The sequence below is a fragment of the Triticum aestivum genome, chromosome 5A (genome assembly GCF_018294505.1).
Source record: "Triticum aestivum cultivar Chinese Spring chromosome 5A, IWGSC CS RefSeq v2.1, whole genome shotgun sequence".
In the NCBI taxonomy this organism is placed as follows: Eukaryota; Viridiplantae; Streptophyta; class Magnoliopsida; order Poales; family Poaceae; genus Triticum; species Triticum aestivum.
Window position 1 is genome coordinate 133,818,552 of NC_057806.1, and position 7,915 is coordinate 133,826,466.

Below are 7,915 nucleotides of genomic sequence, written 5' to 3' on the forward strand. Positions count from 1 at the left end.
ACGGCCAGTTGCTGGAAGGGCCAGTTGACTCTGCTTCTGGTTGCATTCCCTAGCACGGTGCCCTGGTTGTCCACACCTAAAGCACAAACCATTCTCGGGAGTAGGAACAGGAGCTTGGGGTGGTGGAGCTGGAAGCCTTGGCTGCCTAGTTGGAGCCATAGGCAGACGAGGTGCAGCATAAGACTGCCTTGGGGCAGGTGCATTCGGTTGGTACATGCTGTTGGGAATCCATATCTTGCGCTTCTGCGAGGACGGGCCCGAAGATGAGCTCGTGTCACGGCTGCGCCTGTGAGAGCTCTGGTATTCCTACAGACCAGTTTCGACATTGATGGCTTTGTTCACCAGAGTGGCGAAATCAGCAAAGTCATGCACTAGAAGTGCGAGTTTGATGTCAGCTTGAAGGCCATCCCGGAACTTCTCCTATCTGCGTGCATCAGTTGCAATGTCCTCTTCAGCATAGCGGGACAAGTCCAGAAACTCCCGCTGATAAGCTTCCACAGTTTTGTTGCCTTGGGTGAGGTTGCGGAACTCACGCTTCTTCTGGTCCATAACTCCCTGAGGAATGAAGCGAGCACGGAAGGCAGCTTGGAAGTCTGGCCAGGTGATGATTGTTCCAGCTGGCAGAGTACGCCTGTGGCTGTCCCACCATTGAGCTGCGGGTCCTTTCAGGAAGAAGGAAGCAAAGGTGACATAGCTGGCAGGGGCTACATCACCAGACTCCATCTCATAGGTGATGTCACGGAGCCAGTCATCAGCATCCAGAGGCTGAGTTGAGTTGCGGTACACAGTTGGGTTCAGGCGCAAGAAATCCTGCAGAGTTACCGGGGTTGGCTGCTGGTTCATATTGGGGCGAGGAAACTGAGCCATCACATTCTCCATGAACTGGCGATTCATCTCAAGCTGTTGGATCATACCAGCCATGTACTCCGGCGGTGGTGGGAGGTTGCCACCACGACCACGACCACCTAGTCTAACCATCCTGCTAATATATAACAGGGGTAGTTCAGCATCGAGAAATTTGCAAAGACAAGAATCATTCATGATGAAACATGCACAACGAAAGCAACACGATAGATACTACATAGTAGTCGGCATATCTTACAAAAGAGATCATGCATAGAGTTCGGTACACAGAGTTTGGTACATAGACTAAGACATCATAGGCGGCACGCAGGCTCGCGGCGAATGCATCTAACACTAACAAGCAAGTCTACATCAGTCCCACGCGGTACTGCGGAGGTAGCTGTAGCCTGAAAGCTGGTAGTGTGGCATCGGGTACACCACGTCGGCAACCTGGGGTCCGCGGGTACTCTGGTGCAGAACCTGACGCTCAAGTGGCAGAAGAGGACCACGTGCGGGAAAGTAGCCTCCCACCTCTGGCCAACCGACACCCTGGGGCATCACGGTCCTGGCTGGGTAGATAGCAGAACGCGACAGCTCCCCAGATCCGACGAAGGGGTGCAACATCGTCAGAGCACGGTAGAGGTGCTGACGAGTGGTGTACAACTCATGGCGAAGAGCTCAGTTAGCTCGATCCAGCCCATCAGCATGTAGAACCAGGTTCTGATGGTAGAAGGGCTCTCGGGTGAGAGTGGAGTAGGCAGCAGTGTAGTAACCCTCCGCACCATCATCGGATGCGATAGCAATGTGCCTGAAGGGGGAGGTGTCCAACTCCCGGTACTCCCTACGAAGGCGTGTTAGAGCAGCATAGGCAGCATCATGAACTGCCATATCGATGGTCATACCAACACCATAAGCGGTGTGCAGCACAGTAGTGGAGTCATACTCCCAAGAGTAGAGGTGGACGACGGCACGGTACTGCTCCTGGTTAAAGTCCTGATACTCCTCGGAGACGGTGTACTCGGGGTGCCAGCGATAACCCAGATAGGTCATCATCTCAGCTAGCACGGCAGGTGATCCCGAGGCACCTATGGCCGTCGTGTGACGCACGACCTGCCTCGTGGGTTCCATCTGAAAACAGAGATGTTTCAAATGAGTCAAATGACAGTGTGGAAACCATTCAAAATACTATTCTAAGGAATAACTATGGCTTTTATCCAACTTTGGGGTGAATGTCGTAACGGGATCCTAGTGTCAGAGCTAGTAAATTCGTTTAACCCGAGTAGAAGAGAGTTCAGAGTCCCAGAGTAAAGGTCGAGGAGTAAAAGATCCTAGTATCACCCGATGGCGACGTGGGCCCGTAAGGCATACAGCCAAGTTAGTAAAAAGTTTTTGCAATGTCTAGACTCGACTTCGGCCAAAGAGTGTGGAAGGGGGATTCCTATAGGCAGTCGGCTCTGATACCAACTTGTGACGCCCCCGATTTAATCGTACACTAATCATACACGCAAACGTGTACGATCAAGGTCAGGGACTCACGGGAAGATATCACAACACAACTCTACAAATAAAATAAGTCATACAAGCATCATATTACAAGCCACGGGCCTCGAAGGCTCGAATACAAGAGCTCGATCATAGACGAGTCAGCGGAAGCAACAACATCTGAGTACAGACACAAGTTAAACAAGTTTGCCTTAAGAAGGCTAGCACAAACTGGGATACAGATCGAAAGAGGCGCAGGCCTCCTGCCTGGGATCCTCCTAAACTACTCCTGGTCGTCGTCAGCGGGCATCACGTAGTAGTAGGCACCTCTGGTGTAGTAGGAGTCCTCGTCGACGGTGGCGTCTGGCTCCTGGGCTCCAACATCTGGTTGCGACAACAAGGAAGAAAGGAAAGGGGGAAAAAGGGGGAGAAAGCAACCGTGAGTACTCATCCAAAGTACTCGCAAGCAAGGAGCTACACTACATATGTATGCATTGGTATCAACTGGAATAAGGCTATTATATGTGGGCTGGACTGCAGAAAGCCGGAATAAGAGGGGGATAGCTAGTCCTTTCGAAGACTACGCTTCTGGCAGCCTCCGTCTTGCAGCATGTAGAAGAGAGTAGACTGAAGTCCTCCAAGCAGCATCGTATAGCATAATCCTAACCGATGATCCTCCCCTCGTCGCCCTGTGAGAGAGCGATCACCGGTGGTATCTGGCACTTGGAAGGGTGTGTTTTATTAAGTATCCGGTTCTAGTTGTCATAAGGTCAAGGTACAACTCCAAGTCGTCCTGTTACCGAAGATCACGGCTATTCGAATAGATTAACTTCCCTGCAGGGGTGCACCACATTCCCCAACACGCTCGATCCCATTTGGCCGGACACACTTTCCTGGGTCATGCCCGGCCTCGGAAGATCAACACGTCGCAGCCCCACCTAGGCACAACAGAGAGGTCAGCACGCCGGTCTAAACCTATGCGCACAGGGGTCTGGGCCCATCGCCCTTAGCACACCTGCACGTTGCGTACGCGGCCGAAAGCAGACCTAGCCTAGTGGCGTTCCAGTCCAATCCGGCGCGCGCCACTCAGTCGCTGACGTCATGAAGGCTTCGGCTGATACCATGACGCCGGGATACCCATAACTACTCCCGCGTAGATGGTTAGTGCGTATAGACCAGATGGCCAGACTCAGATCAAATACCCAGATCTCGTTAAGCGTGTTAAGTATCCGCGAACGCCGACCAGGGCCAGGCCCACCTCTCTCCTAGGTGGTCGGAACCTGCCCTGTCGCTCCGCCTCAAAGATCCACTCACGGGTGCTCCTATGAGCCGACCCGTCTTTAATCACCACATGTATCATGTATAAAGTATATAGTATATACCCGTGATCAACTCCCGAGTGATCACGGCCCGATAGTATAGCATGGCAGATGGACAAGGATGTAGGGCCACTGATGATAAACTAGCATCCTATACTAAGCATTAGGATTGCAGGTAAAGGTAACAACATTAGTAGCAAGGACAGCCTATGCATCAGTATAGGATTAACGGGAAGCAGTAACATGCTACACTATTCTAATGCAAGTAGTATAGAGAAGAGTAGGCGATATCTGGTGATCAAAGGGGGGCTTGCCCGGTTGCTCTGGCAAGAGAGAGGGGTCGTCAACTCCGTAGTCGTACTGGGTAGCAGCAGCGTCGGTCTCGGTGTCTAGCGGAAGAAGAGGGGGGGAAGAAATAATGAATACAATGCAAACAGATGCAGAACGATGCATGACAAGACAAGTAACGGTGCTAGGGGTGCCCTAACGCGGTATGAGGTGATACCGGTGAAGGGGGGAAACATCCGGGAAAGAATCCCCGGTGTTTCGCCTTTTCGAGCAGAGTAGCCGGAGGGGGAAAGTTGCGAGTTTGATAGGTTAGGGATGCGTGGCGGACGAACGGGCTGCGTATCCGGGTTCGTCTCGTCGTTCTGAGCAACTTTCATGTTGAAAATAATTTAATCCGAGTTACGGATTAAAAGATATGATTTTCTAAAGATTATATTAATTTCTCAAAATTTAATTAATTATTTAATTCAACATTATCCAGAATAGTAAAAGATGACGTCAGCATGCAGCATGACATCATGCTGACGTCAGCAGTCAACTGAGCAGTTGACTAGGTCAACTATGTGTGGGTCCTGCATGTCATTCACTATTAGTTAATTAATCACAGTTAGTTAGGTTAACTAGTTAATTAGGCTAATCTAATCAGGATTAATTAATTTAATTAATTATTTATTTATTTAATATATTTATTTATTTAATATATTTATTTTCATTATTATTTACCTTTTTTTAATCTTAATCTTTTTTATTAAACGTTCTGGGGCATGGGGGCCCACTGTCATAGGGCCAGGGCCTCAACGGGCGCTGCCCTAGAGGGTGCGGGCGACGGGTTATGGGCGCGCCCCGTTCGGGCGCACGCCCAGGGGTACGCGGGTGTGGGCGCTGGCGGCCACGGCGGGGCACGGCGCCGGCCAGGGATGGGCGCAGCCCGGCTGGCCCTGGACGCCGGCCAGGACGGAGGAGGTCGCCGACCAGGGCAGGGGTCGCGGTTGGCGGGGCCTGGCAGCGAAGCACTACGGCAGCGGCAGGTGTGCGCGCGGGCAACAGCAGCGGGTGGTGCAGGAGGCGAGCGCGTAGCGGGTGGTGCAGGAGGCGAGCGCGTAGCGGGAGGCGGCCGGCAATCGGGCGGCGCGGTTGGCTGCAGCGGACGGCACCAGCAAAGGCAGGCACGAGAGGGGGGACGGCGCCTGCGGGCGCACCCGGGGAAGGTCGGAGCGGGGTGAGCAGCGGCAGTAGGACGCGCGGCCGGGGCGGGCGAACGACACGGGCGACGGCGCATCGAGGGAGAGCAGAGGAGAGGCGGCGCCAGCGGCCACGGCGTAGGCGAGGTCGCGCGGCAGCGGTAGAGTAGCAGGGGGGCGGCAGAGACGAGCGCGGCGGCGGGGCTAACCGAGGGGTGTAGGGATCGGGGCAATGGGGCTCGGGGTGGAGAGATGGGGACGGTCCGGCGAGGAGGATACAGGCCGGCGAGGGGGGGTCCAGCGATGGGGAGGTCGAGGCGGAGGCGCGGTCTAGGCGGCGACGGCGAAGGGCACGGCGTCGGGGGGGGGGGGGGGCGTTCCCCTCGATCCGATCTGGATCGGGGAGGAGGGGGAAGAGCGACTGGGGGGAGGGGGCTAGTGGGGGAGTGGGTGACAGGGTGGGGTTAGGGTTTGGGTTGTGGGGGATATGGGGAATGGGGGTGGCCGGCTGGGCCTTTGCCCAGTTGGGCCGGTTGGTGGCCTGGCCGGCTGGGCCGTCTGGCCCAGTGGGGGGTGCGTTTCCTTTTTGATTTTGTTTGTTTTTGTTTTTTTTGCTTCTCTCTTTTTTTGTTTTTATTTATTTTCTATCATGTTTTAAACCATTTTAAATCATCTAGGAATTTTATAAAAATGTGTTAGCGTTACAATAACTACCCTGGCATTTAACTGCACACTCCGAACATTTTAGTTTAATATTTTGAAACCTTTGCCGTTTGACATTAATTTGAATTTTGAATTTGACGCGGTTTTGAATTAACCCGAGATTAGTAACAGTAATCGCAGATGACATGGCATCATTAGGAGAGTTTTATTGTAGCTTGATTACCCGGGCGTTACAGGGAGTGAGGTAGAGATGTAGTGGAATGGGCTGCGGGGAAAAAGATAGGGCATGATTAGCTGTAGCGCATGGCCAGAACCCACACTGCTGGTAAGTGGGCCGAGGAGCTGGGCCCGGGATGGCCACAGTAGCAGCGGGGGTGGCAGCACCGTGCTACTACTAACTGGGTTAGTAGTAGCAAGGTCTGACGACCCGCGCCTCTACTATGGCCAGCCCATGGGGGCACTGCGGAGCCCACTTAGCAGGAGCGCATGTCGTGGCCCTCGACACTACTGTTACTTTCTACCTGTAGCGCATGTTTTTAAACCACGCTACTACTAATAATCTGCCTATAGCCCTTTTCCCAGTAGTGGACTTTCTTGCTAGACCCTCCAGCACCGTCTTTGCCCTTCTCCTTGTCGCGCTTCCCGTATTCAACTTTCTGCTTTTTTGGCAAGCTGCTCTAGGTGTCGGCACTCCTGTAGGTCATGGCCCTTGGTGCGGTGGATCTTGGAGTACGGCTTGCCGGAGTCCTCCATCTTCTCGCCTACCGTAGCCTCCTGACAACCAGCACATCCGACAACCTCCTTGTCGGAGCTCTTGATCTTCGGCTTCTTGGCGGCATTGGAGTCACCGGAACCCTCAACTTCCATCATAGTGTTACCCTTGCACTTCCTATTGCACTTGTGGCCTTTCTTCTTTGGGGTCGATGCGCCATCATCTTCGGAATCAACTTCAGCGCTAACACCTTCCCCGGGAAGTCTCCTTCCCTCTTTAGCACGTTCACACTTGTTGGCTAGAGCGTAAAGCTCGGTGACATCCCTCACCTTGTTCATGGCAATCTCCTCCCGCATCTTGCGATTGTGCACGTTTGTGTGAAATGCAGCAATCACAACAGCAGGGTGGATGTGAATGTTGCGTTGCACGTGACTGAATCACTGAATACACTTGCGGAGAGATTCACCATCTTAATGGGGTAGCACATGCAGATCACTGGCTGGCCGGGAACCTTGTGGCCCCCGGTGAAAGCACCAATGCTCATGGCACAACTCCGACCAAGAGGAGATGGAGCTCTCATGCGTCTCCAACGTATCTATAATTTTTGATTGTTCCATGCTATTATATTATTCATCTTGGATGTTTTATATGCATTTATACGCTATTTTATACGATTTTTGGGACTAACATATTTACCTAGAGCCCAGTGCTAGTTTTTGTTTTTTCCTTGTTTTTGAGTTTCGCGGAAAAGGAATATCAAACGAGGTCCAAATGTCCTGTAAATTTACGGAGATTTTTTATGGACCAGAAGAAGTCCCCGAAGCAAAAGAGTTGGACCAGAAGAGCCATGAGGCATCCACAAGGGTGGAGGGCGCGGCCCCCCTAGGGCGGCCCCCTACCTTGACATCGCCTCGTTGACCCCCCTAACTTGTTCCCGACTCATAAAATTCATATAAATATGGAAACCCCCAGAAATAAACCTAGATCGGGAGTTCCGCCGCCGCAAGCCTCTATACCCACGAAAAACCAATCGGGAGCCCGTGCCGGCACCCTGCCGGAGGGGGTAATCATCACCGGTGGCCATCTTCATCATCCGGGCGCTCTCCATGATAAAGAGGGAGTACTTCACCCTCAGAGATGAGGGTATGTACCAGTAGCTATGTGTTTGATCTCTCTCTCTCTCTCGTGTTCTTGATGTGGCACGATCTTGATGTACCGCGAGCTTTGTTACTATAGTTGGATCATATGGTGTTTCTCCCCCTCTATCTTCTTGTGATGAATTGAGTCATGCTCTTTGAGGTTTCGTTATGTTGGTTTGCGTATTGGATTTGAGAACACTTGATGTATGTCTTGCGATGGGATATCTGTGGTAACAATGGGATGTTCTATTGATTCACTTGATGTACTCAACTCGCGGAATCCCGAGG